The 17,530-nt window shown below is 42.2% G+C and overlaps 1 protein-coding gene across 3 annotated transcripts in view; it reads right to left on the reverse strand.

Moving 5' to 3' along the window:
- Nucleotides 1–17,530, reverse strand: part of LOC140188970 (sialate:O-sulfotransferase 2-like) — a 462,780-nt gene that overhangs the window by 354,067 nt on the left and 91,183 nt on the right. For all 3 annotated transcript variants that reach the window (XM_072245649.1, XM_072245635.1, XM_072245642.1), the window contains exon 2: nucleotides 8,774–8,832. The gene's annotated coding sequence lies outside the window, so the exon portion shown is untranslated. The remainder of the gene's footprint in view (nucleotides 1–8,773; nucleotides 8,833–17,530) is intronic.

Raw genomic sequence — 17,530 nt, forward strand, 5'->3', positions numbered from 1 at the left:
AGTCTTGCATCGATACAGTTTTCAGGTCACTGCAAAGTACTTTGCAACAGTTCTGAAATCCGGATTAACATGCACAAAATGCTGGAGGTACTCAGCAGGTCAGGCAGCATCCATGGAGGGAAATAAAGAGTCACGTTTCAGTCTGAGGCCCTTCATCAGGGCTGGAAAGGAAAGGGCAAGAAACCAGAATCAGAAGATGGGGGGAGGGGAAGGAGTACAGACGGGAAGGTGAAAGAAGGTGAGGGGGGAGGTAGGTGAGTGGGAGGGAGGGGATCAAGCAAGAAGCTGGGAGGTGGTAGGTGGGAAAGATAAAGGGTTGAAGGAGGAGGAATCTGACAGGAGAGTAGACCATGGGAGAAAAAGGAGGAGGAACACCAGGGGGAGATGATAGGCAGGTGAGAAGAAGAGAAGAGGTAAGAGGAAAGCCACAATTAGGAAAGAAAAAAAGAGTGAAGGGGGAGAAATTACTGGAAGTTTGGAAATCAATGTTCATTCCATCAGGTTGTTAGCTACCTAAATGGAATACGAGGCGTTACTCCCCGAACCTGAGAGTGGCAGGGCTGGCGGCTGTGGACAAACATGGCAGAATAGAAATGGGAACTGAAATTAAAGTGCAGTCACTGATGTAATAATCTGATTACAGCTGTGCTCAGCAATTTCCCCAAACAAAAATCTGTAATTGGTAAAAAGCTTTTTATTATGTTCATTAAGAACTAAATACCTCTCAGGGAGAAGTCAGCTGCCTTCTGAACCATTGTTATGGGCTCTCTTAGATTAACAATGGATCTGAAATATGGAAGCTCTAGCTGGGCAGTGCTCTCGCAGTCCGGGATTGGAAAGGCAAGCTGAACTGTTGTACTTCCAATCTCCAGAGTAGAGTGTCTGCTCCCTTGTTTGTCCAGCACTTGTACGTGTCCAGGGCAAAGAAACAGGCAGGAAAAACTGTTGCAGACACAGCCCACTGTCTTTTCTAAAAGCTGCCTTCTGGAAAGCTATGAAAACAATAAATTCATACCATCCTAAAAGTTTCTTCTCTCAGGTAGTTAATCTGACCAACCATTCTAGTTGGTACCTCCACACCCCCCTCTATCTATTACCCGTCACTGCACTGTGAACACTTCAAACCACTTTTTATAATGTTGTTTACATTGTTTACACACTTATTTATGTATTTATGCACATTTTCCTCCATATCTGTGGTTTAATCTCTAACTTGATATTTTATATGACTCTTTATTAGATGTTGTGTTTTGTTGCATGTTGCAGCCTGACCAGCACACCACAGCAAACTCCTAATACATTAATTATGGAAAATCATGTTCATCCTTGAACCTGTAAACTCAAAACTGTCTGACTCAAGGGAGAGAGCAGCCCATTACATGACAGCTGACAACAAACCGAAGACTATGGCACATCTCCAGTTGCCCTGTTTGATCCTGACCTCTGGTGCTGTCTGTGTGGAGTTTGCATGTTCTCCCTGTGAACACGTGTGCTCAAAATTCAAAGTAATTTTTAATCAATCCACACATATGTAACCATTTACTACCTTGAGATTTGTTTTCTTCCAGGCACTTACAAGGATATAAAGAAATACAATAGAAATTACAAAAATCAATAAAGACTGACAAACGTACAAAAGAAAACAGTTTCTTTGGGTGCTCCAGTTTACTGCCACATCTGAAAGACATGTAGATGGCCAGGTAATTGGCCACTGTAACTAGTCTCTGGTGTGTAGTTGAATGACAGAATCTGGGATAATTGTTAAAAATATGAGCAGAATGGGTTACAGAGAAAATGAACAGGAATTTTTAATTGGGGAAGGGCAAATTATGAGGCTATAAGGCTAGAACTTGCGGGTGTGAATTGGGATGATGTTTTTGCAGGGAAATGTACTATGGGCATGTGGTCGATGTTTAGAGATCTTTTGCAGGATGTAAGGGATAAATTTGTCATGGTGACGAAGATAAAGAATGGTAGGGTGAAGGAACCATGGGTGACAAGTGAGGTGGAAAATCTAGTCAGGTGGAAGAAGGCAGCATATATGAGGTTTAGGAAGCAAGGATCAGATGGGTCTATTGAGGAATATAAGGAAGCAAGAAAGAAGCTTAAGAAGGGACTGAGAAGAGCAAGAAGGGGACATGAGAAGGCCTTGGTGAGTAGGGTAAAGGAAAACCCCAAGGCATTCTTCAATTATGTGAAGAAAAAAAGGTTGACAGGAGTGAAGGTAGGACCGATTAGAGATAAAGGTGGGGAGATGTGCCTGGAGGCTGTGGAAGTGAGCGAGGTCCTCAATGAATACTTCTCTTCGGTATTCACCAATGAGAGGGAACTTGATGATGGTGAGGACAATATGAGTGAGGTTGATGTTCTGGAGCATGTTGATATTAAGGGAGAGGAGGTGTTGGAGTTGTTAAAATACGTTAGGACAGATAAGTCCCTGGGGCCTGACAGAATATTCCCCAGGCTGCTCCACGAGGGGAGGAAAGAGATTGCTGAGCCTCTGGCTAGGGCCTTTATGTCCTCGTTGTCCACGGGAATGGTACCGGAGGATTGGAAGGAGGCGAATGTTGTCCCCTTGTTCAGAAAAGGTAGTAAGGATAGTCCGGATAATTATAGACCAGTGAGCCTTACATCTGTGGTGGGAAAGCTCTTGGAAAAGATTCTTAGAGATAGGATCTATGGGCATTTAGAGAATCATGGTCTAATCAGGGACAGTCAGCATGGCTTTGTGAAGGGCAGATCATGTCTAACAAGCCTGATAGAGTTCTTTGAGGAGGTGACCAGGCATATAGATGAGGGTAGTGTAGTGGATGTGATCTATATGGATTTTAGTAAGGCATTTGACAAGGTTCCACATGGTAGGTTTATTCAGAAAGTCAGAAGGCATGGGATCCAGGGAAGTTTGGCCAGGTGGATTCAGAATTGGCTTGCCTGCAGAAGGCAGAGTGTCGTGGTGGAGGGAGTACATTCAGATTGGAGGATTGTGACTAGTGGTGTCCCACGAGGATCTGTTCTGGGACCTCTACTTTTTGTGATTTTTATTAACGACCTGGATGTGAGGGTAGAAGGGTAGGTTGGCAAGTTTGCAGACGAACAAAGGTTGGTGGTGTTGTAGATAGTGTACAGGATTGTCGAAGATTGCAGAGAGACATCGATGGGATGCAGAAGTGGGCTGAGAAGTGGCAGATGGAGTTCAACCCGGAGAAGTGTGAGGTGGTACACTTTGGAAGGACAAACTCCAAGGCAGAGTACAAAGTAAATGGCAAGATACTTGGTAGTGTGGAGGAGCAGAGGGATCTGGGGGTACATGTCCACAGATCCCTGTAAGTTTCTTCACAGGTAGATAGGGTAGTTAAGAAAGCTTATGGGGTGTTAGCTTTCATAATTCGAGGGATAGAGTTTAAGAGTCGCAATGTAATGATGCAGCTCTATAAAACTCTGGTTAGGCCACACTTGGAGTGTTGTGTCCAGTTCTGGTTGCCTCACTATAGGAAGGTTGTGGAAGCATTGGAAAGGGTACAGAGGAGATTTACCAGGATGCTGCCTGGTTTAGAGAGTATGCATTAATGATCAGAGATTAAGGGAGCTGGGGCTTTACTCTTTGGCGAGAAGGAGGATGAGAGGAGACATGATAGAGGTGTACAAGATAATAAGAGGAATAGATAGAGTGGATAGCCAGCGCCTCTTCCCCAGGGCACCACTGCTCAATACAAGAGGACATGGCTTTAAAGTAAGGGGTGGGTAGTTCAAGGGGGATATTAGAGGAAGGTTTCTCATTCAGAGAGTGGTTGGTGCGTGGAATGCACTGCCTGAGTCAGTGGTGGAGGCAGATACACCAGTGAAGTTTAAGAGACTACTAGACAGGTATATGGAGGAATTTAAGATGGGGGCTTATATGGGAAGCAGGGTTTGAGGGTCGGCACAACATTGTGGGCCGAAGAGCCTGTAATGTGCTGTACTATTCTATGTTCTATGTTCTATGAAATGAACCAGCATGGAACTCAAAGGACTAAACAGAGATCTATCACATGGTGACCTAACAGTACAGCAGAGTACAGGCTCTTCAGCCCACAATTCTGTGCTGACCTTTAACTTATTCCAAGATCAATCTAACACTTCCCTCCCACATATCCCTCCACTTTTCTTTCATCCATGTTAATATCTATGGAAATATGGTACAGTATCCAAGCATGGGAGAAAGGGACAGGGCAGCTGTCATTTTCACCTATTGAGTGATGCTGGGTACATCTCAGACTTAAACGGATAAGAATCACAGACAGTACCTACAAAAAGTATTTAACCACACCCCCACCCCACCCCCCAGAAGTTTTCATGTTTTATTGTCTTACAACTTTGAATCACAGAGGATTTAATTTGTAAACAACAGGAATTCTGCAGATGCTGGAAATTCAAGCAACACACATCAAAGTTGCTGGTGAACGCAGCAGGCCAGGCAGCATCTGTAGGAAGAGGTGCAGTTGACGTTTCAGGCCGAGACCCTTCATCAGGACTAACTGAAGGAAGAGTGAGTAAGGGATTTGAAAGTTGGAGGGGGAGGGGGAGATCCAAAATGTTAGGAGAAGACAGGAGGGGGAGGGATAGAGCCCAGAGCTGGACAGGTGATAGGCAAAAAGGGATACGAGAGGTTCATGGGACAGGAGGATTTAATTTGTGTTTTTTTTTACACACTGATCAACAGAAAAAGACTCTTTCATGTCAAAGTGAAAACAATCTCTACAAAGTGATCTAAATTAATTTCAAATACAAAACAGATACAGGTGTCCCCCGCTTTTCAAACGTTCGCTTTACGAAACCTTACTGTTACAAAAGACCTACATTAGTTCCCTGTTTTCGCTAACGGAAGATGTTTTCACTGTTACGAAAAAAATCAGCGCGCGATAAAAAAGCAGCGCACGAAAAAATCAGCGCGCGATAAAAGGCAGCGCACGCCCCAAGCAGCCGCTCTCCCCCGGATTCGGAATGGTATTGCTTAAACACGTTGCATCGAGCAGCCGTTAGCAAGATGAGTTCTAAGGTGTCAGAAAAGCCTGAAAGAGTAAGGGTGTTACACTTAGCGTAAAACTAGACATAATTAAGTGTTTTGATCGTGGTGAACAAAGTAAGGACAACGTGAGTTTGGCTTGTGGAAGCTGACGGATATGATGTTGAGGAGGTTTTGACATCCCATGACCAAGAACTGATAGATGAAAAGCTGATGCAATTGGAAGAGGAAAGGATAACAGTCGAAACGGAATGCAGAAAGTGAAGCAACTGCGTGAGATTTTCGCTGCAGTGATAAAGTACGACTTTAATTTTGAAAGGGTACGTCGGTTTACAGGATATTTGCAGGATGGTTTGAGTGCTTACAAAGAACTGTATGATAAAAAAATGCGCGAGGCTCAGCAGTCAAGCAAGCCTTCCACATCAGCCACAGTAGATGATGAATCTCCACCTTGGACATCGAGGCGGGCAGTCATAGGAGAAGATGAGCTGCCTGTCCTAATGGAAACAGACGACAAGATGACACCCCACTGTCCCACCACCCCAACACCCAGGCTGCGGACAGATACCGATTCGTGGAGAACGCAGCAGTAGCCAGGAAGCACACAGTACATCTTGAAGAAAAAAGCCGAAATAAACATGCTAATTAATTAGGTGCCCCCTGACACGTAATTAATTAGCATGTTTATTTCGTTCTTTTTCTTATAGATGTGCTGGATGCCTCCCGGCTACTGCTGTACCCCTACATGCTTCGTGGATCAGTATCGGTCGGCGGCCCGGAGGGTGGGGGCCACTGCACCACCCCAACCTGCGACGACTCAGTCTAACACACCATCATCAGTGTGCTCTGCGCTGTCCTGATTCCCGTAAGTGAAACTAAAATGTACATACATTATTTCTACTTTATATCAGCTCTGTATTTTTATGTGTTATTTGGCAGCTTCATAGCTTAAAGGTTACTGGACAGAGTGTTTTTGCCAACAGCGTTTGCATGAGATTTTCTGCCAAGAGCGCTTGCGTGAGATTTTCGCTACAGAGAACAGTGTCGGCAATGATTGTGGAAAAGTATTTCTACTTTATATAGGCTGTGTATTTATCATATCATTCCTGCTTTTACTACATGTTACTGTTATTTTAGATTTTATGTGTTACTTGGCATGATTTGGTAGGTTATTTTTGGGTCTGCAAATGCTCACAAAATTTTCCCATATAATTAAATGGTAATTGCTTCTTCGCTTTACAACATTTCGGCTTACGAACCGTTTCATAGGAACGCTCTACCTTCTGATGGCGGGGGAAACCTGTAATTATTAATTGTATAAGTATTCACCCCTTTAATATAACACATCAAATCATCACTGATGCAGCCAGTTGGTTTTAGAAGTCACATAATTAGTTAAATGGAGATCACTCTGTGTAGTCAAGGTGTTTCTATTGATTTTCGTAAAAATACACCTGTATCTGGAAGGTCCAACTGCTGGTGAGTCTATATCTTGGCAAAAACTATACCATGAAGACAAAAGAACATTCCAAGCAACTTCACGAAAAGGTTATTGAAAAGTACAAATCAGGAGATAGATACATTTCCAAATCGTCAAGAAATGGAAAGAATATGACACAGCTGTAAATCTGCCCAGGGCAACCCATTCTCAAAAACTGAGTGACCATGCAAGAAGGGGACTAGTGAGGGAGGCCACCAAGAGACCTATGGCAACTCTGAAGCAGTTACAAACTTCAGTGCCTGGGATGGGAGAGACTGTACATACAATAACTGTTGTCCAGGTGCTTCACCAGTCGCTGCTTTATGGGAGAGAGGCAAAGAGAAAGCCACTGTGGGAAAAAACTCAGATGAAATCTCAGTTAGTGTTTGCCAGAAGGCATGTGAGAGACAACAGAAAGAAGGTTCTTTGAGCTTTTTGGCCATCAGACTAAAAGCTATATTTGGCATAAGCCAAACACCACACATAATCAAAAACACACAATCCCTACCGTGAAGGATGGTGGTGGCTACATCATGTTGTAGGGATGTTTCGCTGTAGTAGGCCCTGGAAGACTTGTGAAGGTAGAGGGTAAAATGAATGTAGCAAAATACAGGGAAATCTTGGAGGAAAACCTGGTGCAGTCTGCAAGAGACCTGCAACTTGGGAGAAGATTTGTTTTCCAGCAAGACAATAACTCCAAGCATAAAGCCAAAGTCACAGGAATGGCTTAAAAACAACAAAGTCCTGGAGTGGCCAAGTCAGAGTCCAGACCTCAATCCAATTGAGAATTTGAGGCTGTACTTGAAAAGTGCTGTTCACTTATGATCCCCATGCAATCTGACAAAGCTTGAGCAGTTTTGTAAAGAATGGGGAAAAATTGCATTGTCCAGATATGCAAAGCTGATAGAGACCTATCCACACAAACTCAAGGCTGTATTTGCTACCGAAGTTGTATCTACTAAATACTGACTTAAAGGGGGTGAATACTTCTGCAATCAATTATTTTGTTTTATATTTGTAATTAATTTAGATCACTTTTTAAGGGATCTGTTTTCACTTTGACACGAGAGAGCCTTTCTCTGTGGATCTGTGTCAAAAAGCCAAATTAAATCCATTGTGATTCGATGTTGTAAACCTATAAAACATGAAGACATCCAATGGGGGCACTGTATCACATGCAAACTGCCAAACACTCTCTGCAGGTTACATTTGTTCATATTAATTTACTCTGTTCATGAAACTTACATAAACCATTGTCCCCCTCTCTCCCCTGGGGAAGTGGTAAAGTTTGGAAAGGGTCACAACTGTAAAGCAAGTAACTTAGATTTGATGTTTGATATTGGAGTGGAGAAATAAGGGATAAAGGGCATTGAGAGTAAAATGAAATATTGAAAAGCTCAGTAAAACACACTCAGGAATACGGCTCAAGTCGATACCATTTTGTCTCCCAACTTAAGTCCAACTGATATGAAAGCAATGCGTTCAAATATCCAATCAAGGGAATATATCAAAGACAGTATGTGTCAGTGTCTGTTATCTGAAACAATCCACGATAATTCACCACCATCCCAGAGCTATTCATTCACTTGTAAAAGTATTCACCCTAACCTCTTCCTCAGACAGAAACACCAGAGATTCTGCAGAGGCTGGAAATCCGGAGTAACACACACAAAATGCTGGAGGAATTAGGAGCTGAGGATTGGGACACATTAGGACCTGATGTGTTCCTCCAGCATTGTGTGTGAGAGTTACTCTTCCTGAGGCAGGTCATCATCAAGAAAGAACACGCTAAGGAAGAATGAGGCTACTCTCTCCATGATATCATGTTTATAGTAAAGACCTCACCATCCAGGAGATGTCATGTCCTCAGAGATATCATTGTGCAGAAGGTACTGAAGTCTGAAGTCCCACACCAACAGGTTCAAGAGCAGCTACTTCCCTTCAACTACTTGGTGCTTGGACCAACAGGTACAACCCTAATCACAACCTCAGAACAGCAACACCATGAACACTTCGACCACTTTGCACTAAAATGGTCATTGCGATTTTTGTTCTAATTGTGTTCTTTCTTGTTTAATTTTTGTTTTTGTTGTGAATGCTGTGTATCTGATGCTAGGTGCCTGTGATGCTCCTGCAAGCAAGTTTCTCATTGCACCTGTGCACACAGATACTTGTGCATTCAGTAATAAACTCAACATTAATGTAGTTTCACTTGACCTCCAAGACGAGACAACACCTCTCTTACATTCAGAGTACATACAGCCATTACATAGTGCGATAATTTCACTCACCAGGTAGCCATTGCCATTGTGATTCTGCACTCTTGATCCAAGGAGAGATTTATAGCAACCTGAAACGTGAATAAAAGAAATAGCTGTAAGAACATCAAACCGCTTACTTTCCAAACAGTTCTTCACTTATAATTAAGTTACCACGGTAAAAGCACATGCATGATAGTGCGTAACACACAGAAAGTGCTGCAGAAACTCAACAAGTCAGACAACATCTCTGCAGGGGAATAAACTGTTAAAGTTTCAGGCCGAGACCCTGTTTCGGGCAAAGACCAATCTTACTAAATGCTAAATTCATTCAGCATTCTTTGTGTGCTGTTACTCAGGATTTGCAGCATCTGCAGTATCTCTCGTGCATAGTTGTGAATTCTCTTAGTACTGAGATTCCAACAGAGAATAGAATTAACCAGTATACAGGTATAAAACTGGAACTGTTAAAGCACACTGACTACACAAGGAAAGGATGATCAAGTGTGGCAAAAAAATTATTATAAAATTGTCAAGTCAACTGAGAACTCTCAGCCCACTGAATGCATCTTACTGAATGGAAAGATTGAGTCTGGATCTGATGACTAGCAAGCACAGCACCAGCTCAAATTCAAAGTTCGAAGTATGTTTATTATCAGAGTACACGTTTGTCACCATATTGAGATTCATTGTCTTGTGGGCATTCATGGTAGAACAAAGAAATACAATAGAATCAATTAAAAACTACACACAAAGACTGACAAACAACCAATGTGCAAAAGAAGACAAATCCTGCAAATTTTAAAAAAATAAGTAAATAAGTAAACAACCAATACTGAGAATGAGTTATAGAGTGCTTGATTGTGGAATCAGTTCAGAGTTGAGGTGAGTGAAGTTATTGACACTGGTTTAGGAGCCTGATGGTTGAAGGGTAACAACTGTTTCTAAACCTGGTGGCGTGGGATCAAAATCCCTCTACTTCCTTCCCAATGGCATCAGCGAGAAGAGAGCATAGCCTGCAAGGTGGCGGTCCTTGATGATGGATGATGTTTTCTTGTGGCAGCGCTCTTTGTAAATGTGCTCAGTGATGTGAAGAGTTTTGCCTGTGATGGACTGGGCTGTATCCACTATTTTTTGTAGGCTTTTTCCATTCACGGGCATTAATCATTCCAAGCAGACAAATCTCAAGGTTGCATAATTTACACGTTCTTTGATAATAAATGGACTTGGAATCTTTGAACCTTTGAATCTTTCCACACCAAGCCATGTCGCCACAAGTCAGGATACTGTCCACTGTGCATCTGCAGAAGTTTGTCGAAGTTTTAAATGACACTGTGAACCTGCTGGAACAGGCACTGCTGGGAGTTCTGCTCCTCACAACACTTTAGTCTCTGTGTCAGAGGATTCTGTGTTCCTGTCAAACAACAATCTGTGGTGATGTTCTGGTGCTTACCCGAGGAGGAGCTGCAGTGCTGGAGGAGTGAGCTGTTGGAAGAGATTTTATACAGAGACACCTGTACACCTATTTACAGAAGGGTAGTTATCCCTAGTGTTCTGGCCAATATTTATCCCCAAAATCAAAACGTATGAAAAGCAGGTCGTCTGATTAACATCAGATGCAATTTGTGCAAGTTCACTGTACACAGGTTGGCTGTCATGTTTCCTACTTACAACAGTGACTGCGCTACTTCACTGGTTACCAAGCAGCCTAGGATGACAAGAAAGTGGACCAAATATAGTTCAAAGCGTTTGGTTTCAGAGTGGCCTTTTAACTGAGGAAGCAGGGGTAGAGGAATTTTCTTTAAAATATTCGACATAAAGATGGCCTTGTGCATTGTCCAGGAACAACAATTCTATTGGCTCTGCTTAGTGACAAGGTTATAGGCATCCACTGCGGTGGTAATTGGGTTATTCAAAGTTAATAAGGGTCCTATTGCAGGGTATTTACTTGACTCATCAACAATTCCTCCCCCCTCTCCCCACCACTATCAATCCACCGAGTTCTCCAGTAGATTGTGTGTTGCTCCAGATTCCAGCATCTACCGTCTCTGTAGATCTCGGCATCTTCCCTGATGACTACACTGCTGTACGTGGCTGAGATACCAGAGACTGCAGAGGCTGGAATATCGAACAACAAACAATGCTGGAAGAACTCATCAGGTCTGGCAGCATCTGCGGAAGGAAATTGACAGACCATATTCTGGTTGAGGTCCAGTCGACAGTACATTTTCCTCCACTGATGCTGCCTGACCTGCTGAATTCCTCCAACATTTTGTTTAAATCTGACTGAGGTTAATTTTATTCAAGATTGAAAATTGTTTATTGTTATTCTTCAGTACACGAGTGCAAACGGGAATAAAGTGATTGTTACTCCAGATCCAATGCAGCATGAACAAAACACAATAAATATAAAAGCAATCCAATAACACACAATGTACAAGTAACGCTTGAGTGTGGCTGTATATCCATAGGATCAGCTGAGATATAGACTGACTGCTTGAACGGTACTGTGCAGAAGTCTTAGGCACCTATGTTCCCTCTAAGCTGTGCACGTGTGCGCACGCACACATTTTTCAACCAGCACACAAAGGAAATTAATATGCGCACAAAAGGTTAGTTACCTAAAGTACTGTAGTAACTAATAATTATACTTATTGAAAATAATCTTTCAGCTAAATGTTTCCATTAACTAGTTAGTCGGTTTTTCACATACCACAATGCACGTCACTAATTTACATCACTTCACCTTCCTGTTCCGGGATCTGGGAGACAATGTTTCGTGGAGTGACAAAGTTAAAGTTTTGCTAAGCCAACAACATGAAGAAAACATCACAGTAGATACAAGTTCGCTGTTGACTTTTACAAATAGTCTTTGTGTTCATTTAGAACAAAGGTTTCCTGAAGATGAGGTACAAGAATGGTCAACTTTTGATTTCTCCGCAATTGCAGATTGTGACTTCACATTTGGCAACGAACAAGTTAACGCCTTATGTCTTAAATATCATGATTTTCTAGCTGAAAATACTGTAATAGACAGTTTAATGATTTCAAATTTTCTGTGCAAGAAAAAATTAAATCCAAACTGATTTCAAACTTTGCTCAAATAGTGGCATTTGTACTTCAAAATGAACAGTTTTGTGACCTTGCACAGTTGATGGACATTGGGGGAACCTTTCTTGCATCTAGTGCAGACTGTGAGCGAGGTTTTAGCCTAATGAATCAACTCAAAACAAGCTGAGGAACCGTTTAGGTGAATGTCATTTGGATATGTTAATGAGAATCAAAAGCTATCATCGAACCATAGAACATTACAGCACAGAAACTGGCCTTTTGGCCCTTCTTGGCTGTGCCGAACTATTTTTCTGCATAGTCCCACTGACCTGCACCTGGACCATATCCCTCCATACACCTCTCACCCATGTACCTGTTCAAGTTTTTCTTTTTTTTTGTAACTTATTTTTTATTGAATTTCATAATCAAATGTTTCCATAAGATGTATTTCAGATACTGTACATATATATTATATAATTATATTTGTCACAAATCTCCACATAATATTTATCTGATAGAAAGGAGAGGAAAGAAAAAACAATCGAAAGAAGAAAACTATGTACAGAGTCGGGATTGATGTTTTTTTACAACATATTCATTGACTTGTGAGAATAAAATCAGGCCTATGAGGTGTTATGTAGTTAAACCATTTTTTCCAGTATGAATAAAATTGTTCCAACTTATGATTAATGGATGCTGTTATCTTCATTTTGTAAATGTCCATTGTAATTTCAATCCATACATTTAGAGTTGGGCTTTCCTGTGATAACCATTTCCTGGTAAGGGTCTTTTTACCAGCCACCAGCAGTATATTCATTAAATATTTATTTGTTTCCAACCATTCTTGAGGTATATACCCGAAATATATAACCCCCCTGTTTGCTGGAGAAATTGTAGAAATCAAAATGCAAACCATTATATTTTCTGGGAATGCCCTGTTACCAAAGACTATTGGAATGGGATACATAATGCCCTACAAGACATCTTTAAATGTGAAATACCCTTTGAGAGTAAGACCATATCAACTGGATGGAATTTCTATTAGTCCAGATAGAGTTTACAAAGAATGGGTAAATGCCAAAGACAGGAGAGAGAAAAAAAAAACTGTGTGACTTAAATATGTTATTTTGTTGTTATTCCGTGCAGTTTTATGTCAAATATTTTGTAAAGCTACATAAACTGTGCCATGTGTGCATTCAGTGCGTACATACTTTTGTCACAAGAAAAAAAATTGCACAACGTAAGATTTTTGCACACACTGACTACTAAAAATTAGGGGGAACATTGTTAGGCACGTGTTAAAAAAATTCTGTAAAGCAAAGATACTTCCAAAAATGATGAAATGAAAAGTTTTTAAATTTCAAAAAATTATTATAAAGAGCAGTAAACAGGAAAAACTAAATGAAATCAATATTGAGTGTCACCACCCTTTGCCTTTAAAACTGCATCAATTTTCAAGTTGGGTAAGTCACCAGGACCGGACGGGATGTACCCCAGGCTACTGTGGGAAGCGAGAAAGGAGATTGCTGAGCCTCTGGCGATGATCTTTGCATCATCAGTGAGGACGGGAGAGGATTGGAGGGTTGCGGATGTTGTTCTATTATTCAAGAAAGGGAGTAGAGGTTGCCCAGGAAATTATAGACCTAACTTCAGTGGTTGTTAAGTTGATGGAGAAGATCCAGAGAGGCAGGATTTGTGAACATTTGGAGAGGTATAATATGATTAGGAATAGTCAGCATGGCTTTGTCAAAGGCAGGTCGTGCCTTACGAGCCTGATTGAATTTTTTTTTTAAGGATGTGACTAAACACATCGATAAAGGAAGAGCAATAGATGTAGTGTATATGGATTTTAGCAAGGCATTTGATAAAGTACTCCATGCAAGGCTTATTGAGAAAGTAAGGAGGCATGGGATCCAAGGGGACATTGCCTTGTGGATCCAGAACTGGCTTGCCCATAGAAGGCAAAGAGTGGTTGTAGACGGCATGTTCTGCATGGAGGCATGTGGCTAGTGGTGTGCCTCAGGGATCTGTTCTGGGACCCTTACTCTTTGTGATTTTTATAAATAACCTGGATGAGGAAGTGGAGGGATGGGTTAGTAAATTTGCTGATGACACAAAGGTTGGAGGTGTTGTGAATAGTGTGGAGGGCTATCAGAGGTTACAGCGGGACATTGATAGGATGCAAAATAGGCTGGCAAGTGGCAGATGGAGTTCAACCCAGATAAGTATGAGGTGGCTTATTTTGGTAGGTCAAATATGGTGGCAGAATATAGTATTAATGGCTTGACTCTTGGTAGTGTGGAGGATCAGAGGGATCTTGGGGTCTGAGTCCATAGGACACTCAAAGCTGCTGTGCAGGTTGACTCTGTAGTTAACAAGGCGTACGGTGTATTGGCCTTCAATCGTGGGATTGAGTTTAAGGCCGAGAGGTAATGTTGCAGCTATATAGGACCCTGGTCAGACCCCACTTGGAGTACTGTACTGAATTCTGGAAGGATGTGAAAACCATAGAAAGGGTGTAGAGGAGATTTACAAGGATGTGGCCTGGATTGGGGAGCATGCCTAATGAGGATACGTTGAGTGAACTCAGACTTTTCTCCTTGGAGCAATGGAGGATGTGAGGTGACCTGATAGAGGTGTACAAGATAATGAGAGGCAAACAACAGGAATTCTGCAGATGCTGGAAATTCAAGCAACACACATCAAAGTTGCTGGTGAATGCAGCAGGCCAGGCAGCATCTCTAGGAAGAGGTACAGTCGACGTTTCAGGACTAACGTTAGTCCTGACAAAGGGTCTTGGCCTGAAACGTCGACTGTACCTCTTCCTAGAGATGCTGCCTGGCCTGCTGCGTTCACCAGCAACTTTGATGTGTGTTGCTAAGATAATGAGAGGCATAGATTGTGCGGATAGTCAGAGGCCTTTTCCCCAGGGCTGAAATGGCTAGCACGAGAGGGCATAGTTTTAAGGTGCTTGGAAGTAGGTACAGAGGAGAAGTCAGGGGTAAGTTGTTTTTTAAATGCTGAGAGTGGTGAGTGTGTGGAATGGGCTGCCGGCGGCGGCAGTGGAGGCGGAAATGATAGGGTCTTTGAAGAGACTCCTGGATGGATACATGGAGCTTCGAAAAATAGAGGGCTATGGGTAAGCCTAGGTAGTTCTAATGTACGGACATGTTCGGCAGAGCCTGTATTGTGCTGTAGGTTTCCTCTGCTCCTCAGGCATACTGTTGCACAGCTTTATAAGAAAACTGGCTGGTCGGTTGTTCCAAGCATCTCGGAGAACTTGCCACAGTCCTTCTGCAGAGTTTGGCTGTCTCATTTGCTTCTGTCTCTCCAGGTTATCCCAGACAGCATTGATGATTCAAAGATTCAAACTACATTTATTATCAAAGCAACACACATCAAAGTTGCTGGTGAACGCAGCAGGCCAGGCAGCGTCTCTAGGAAGAGGTACAGTCGAAGTTTCAGGACTAACGTTAGCCCTGACGAAGGGTCTCGGCCTGAAACGTCGACTGTACCTCTTCCTGGAGATGCTGCCTGGCCTGCTGCGTTCACCAGCAACTTTGATGTGTGTTGCTTGAATTTCCAGCATCTGCAGAATTCCTGTTGTTTGCGTTTTTTTATTATCAAAGTATGTTTACAGAATCTGAGTTGTACTCTCTATAGATTCTTTGATAATAAATGCACTTTGAATCTTTGAAGTTGAGATCAGGGCTCTGTGGAGACCATACCATCTGTTGCAGAACTCCTCCTTCCTTTCACTGAAGGTAGTTCTTTAAGATTTTGGCCATGTGTTCGGGGTCATTGTCCTGCTGCAGAATGAAGTTAGGAGAAATTAAATGTCTCCCTGATGGTATTGAGTGATGAATGAGAATCTGCTTGTACTTCTCAGCATTAAGGATCTCATTAATTCCGACCAGATCACCAGCTCCATTTGCAGAAATGCAGCCCCAAACCTGCAGAAAACCTCCATTGTGCTTCACTGTTGCCTGCAGACACTCATCATGCAGTGCTCTCCAGCCCTTCTATCTGAGCCAAAAAAAATCACATTTTGAATCGTCACTCCAGAATACTTGCTGCCATTGTTCAGCATCCCTGTCCTTGTGTCTTTGTGCGTGGGTGAGTCACCTGGCTTTGGTTCAACCTCAGAGGAATGTTTTTTTGGCAGCAACACTTTTATGAAGACCACTTCTGACAAAACTTTTCCAGACTCTGTATTTGGGTTCCAGTGGTTTCTGTGGGTTTAGAGTTGACAACCGTGCTGGACTTCTTCCAATTTAGACGGAATGTCAGTATGATGTATCTCTCGCCTGCTGCTCTCACTTTCCGTGGCCAACCACTGTGTTTCTATGTGCTTCTTCAGAAAATCTTGGATAGCACATCCTGAAACTGTTGTGAAATTTCTGCTTGGGAGACCGTACTGATGCAGGATGACCACCTTGTGTCTTGTTGCTATGCTCATTCTTGCCATGGCGGAGGAATTAATGATCTGAAGGTTAAACTTCAGAGGGGAGGAGAAGATGGCGGTGCAACGCAGCACGTGAGGCCACTCCGAAATGATATTGTATTTGTTAAGTAGGTACCGTGCATAATCCTGATTTGATGGAGACAGACATGAGAAGCACAGAGGAACATCTGGAGAAACTTCTGAAATGCCTGCTTCACTGCCACTCCTACTGCACGATCCAGAATCTCCAGAGAGGAAGGCCCCAAATCCTCGGCTTTGCCTATTGCCGGGGCCGGGGTCGAAGCGCTCGGCAGAGATGGTGCTCGGCGCTCGGTGTCGGAGGTCTGGTTGGAGGCTCGAAGTTTTCGGACGGACTCAAGAGTCGGCTGTGGTCGGGTGCTTCCAGGGTGCTGCATCGGCAAGTTTGCGGCGCTGGAGGTTCATAGCAGGGAGAGTTTTTTTTCTTCCTTCTACCGTCTGCGTGAGATGATGGGACTTTCGAGAGACTTTGAGACTTTTTTTTAACTGTGCCCGTGGCCTGTTCTTTATGAAATTACGGTATCGCTTTGCACTGTTGTAACTATATATTATAATTATGTGGTTTTTGTCAGTTTTTTTAGTCTTGGTTTGTCTTGTGTTTCTGTGATATCATACCGGAGAAACATTACATCATTTCTTAATGCATGCATTACTAAATGACAAAGAAAGAGAACTGCGTGTCCTCATAATCTTAAAAAAAACTGTCACATCTGCCACACCCTCACCTTTTAGTTTGGTTGTCCTTCACCCAGTTTGATTCTTTCTACACCCGTTTGTGTTACTGTTAATCAGTTTAGTACATTCAACTCATTATGTTATTAATCATTACCACCTGTTTGTTGTCTTTGTTTAATCATACAAAGTAATCCAACTTTAATTTGAAAAGTGGTCCATTAATTAATGTTACTTTCTTCAATAAAATGCAAAAGCTTTTTTGTAACATTTAAATTTTTTTGAAAGTTAATGCTCGGAAATCTAAAATTTGGTCTTTTCTACAAAAACACTAATGCAGAAGACAAAAGGCAAACATCTAAAACAAAATTTATATAAAATCTAGGGTGCCCAAGACTTTTGCACATTACTGTACGTTAAGCGATGCTGGGTGCAGGAGTATCTGAACATAAGGCGACTCTGACAGGAAATGTTGAAGTGATGCAGCAACTCCTGGTAAGGAAGATTCTTCTAGGTACAAGAGGAACCCTTCTGGTTTAGAATAGATTAGATGAGATGATCTTTATTTATCAAATGTACATTGA

The sequence above is a fragment of the Mobula birostris genome, chromosome 2, assembly GCF_030028105.1.
Source record: "Mobula birostris isolate sMobBir1 chromosome 2, sMobBir1.hap1, whole genome shotgun sequence".
NCBI classification, from domain to species: domain Eukaryota; kingdom Metazoa; phylum Chordata; class Chondrichthyes; order Myliobatiformes; family Myliobatidae; genus Mobula; species Mobula birostris.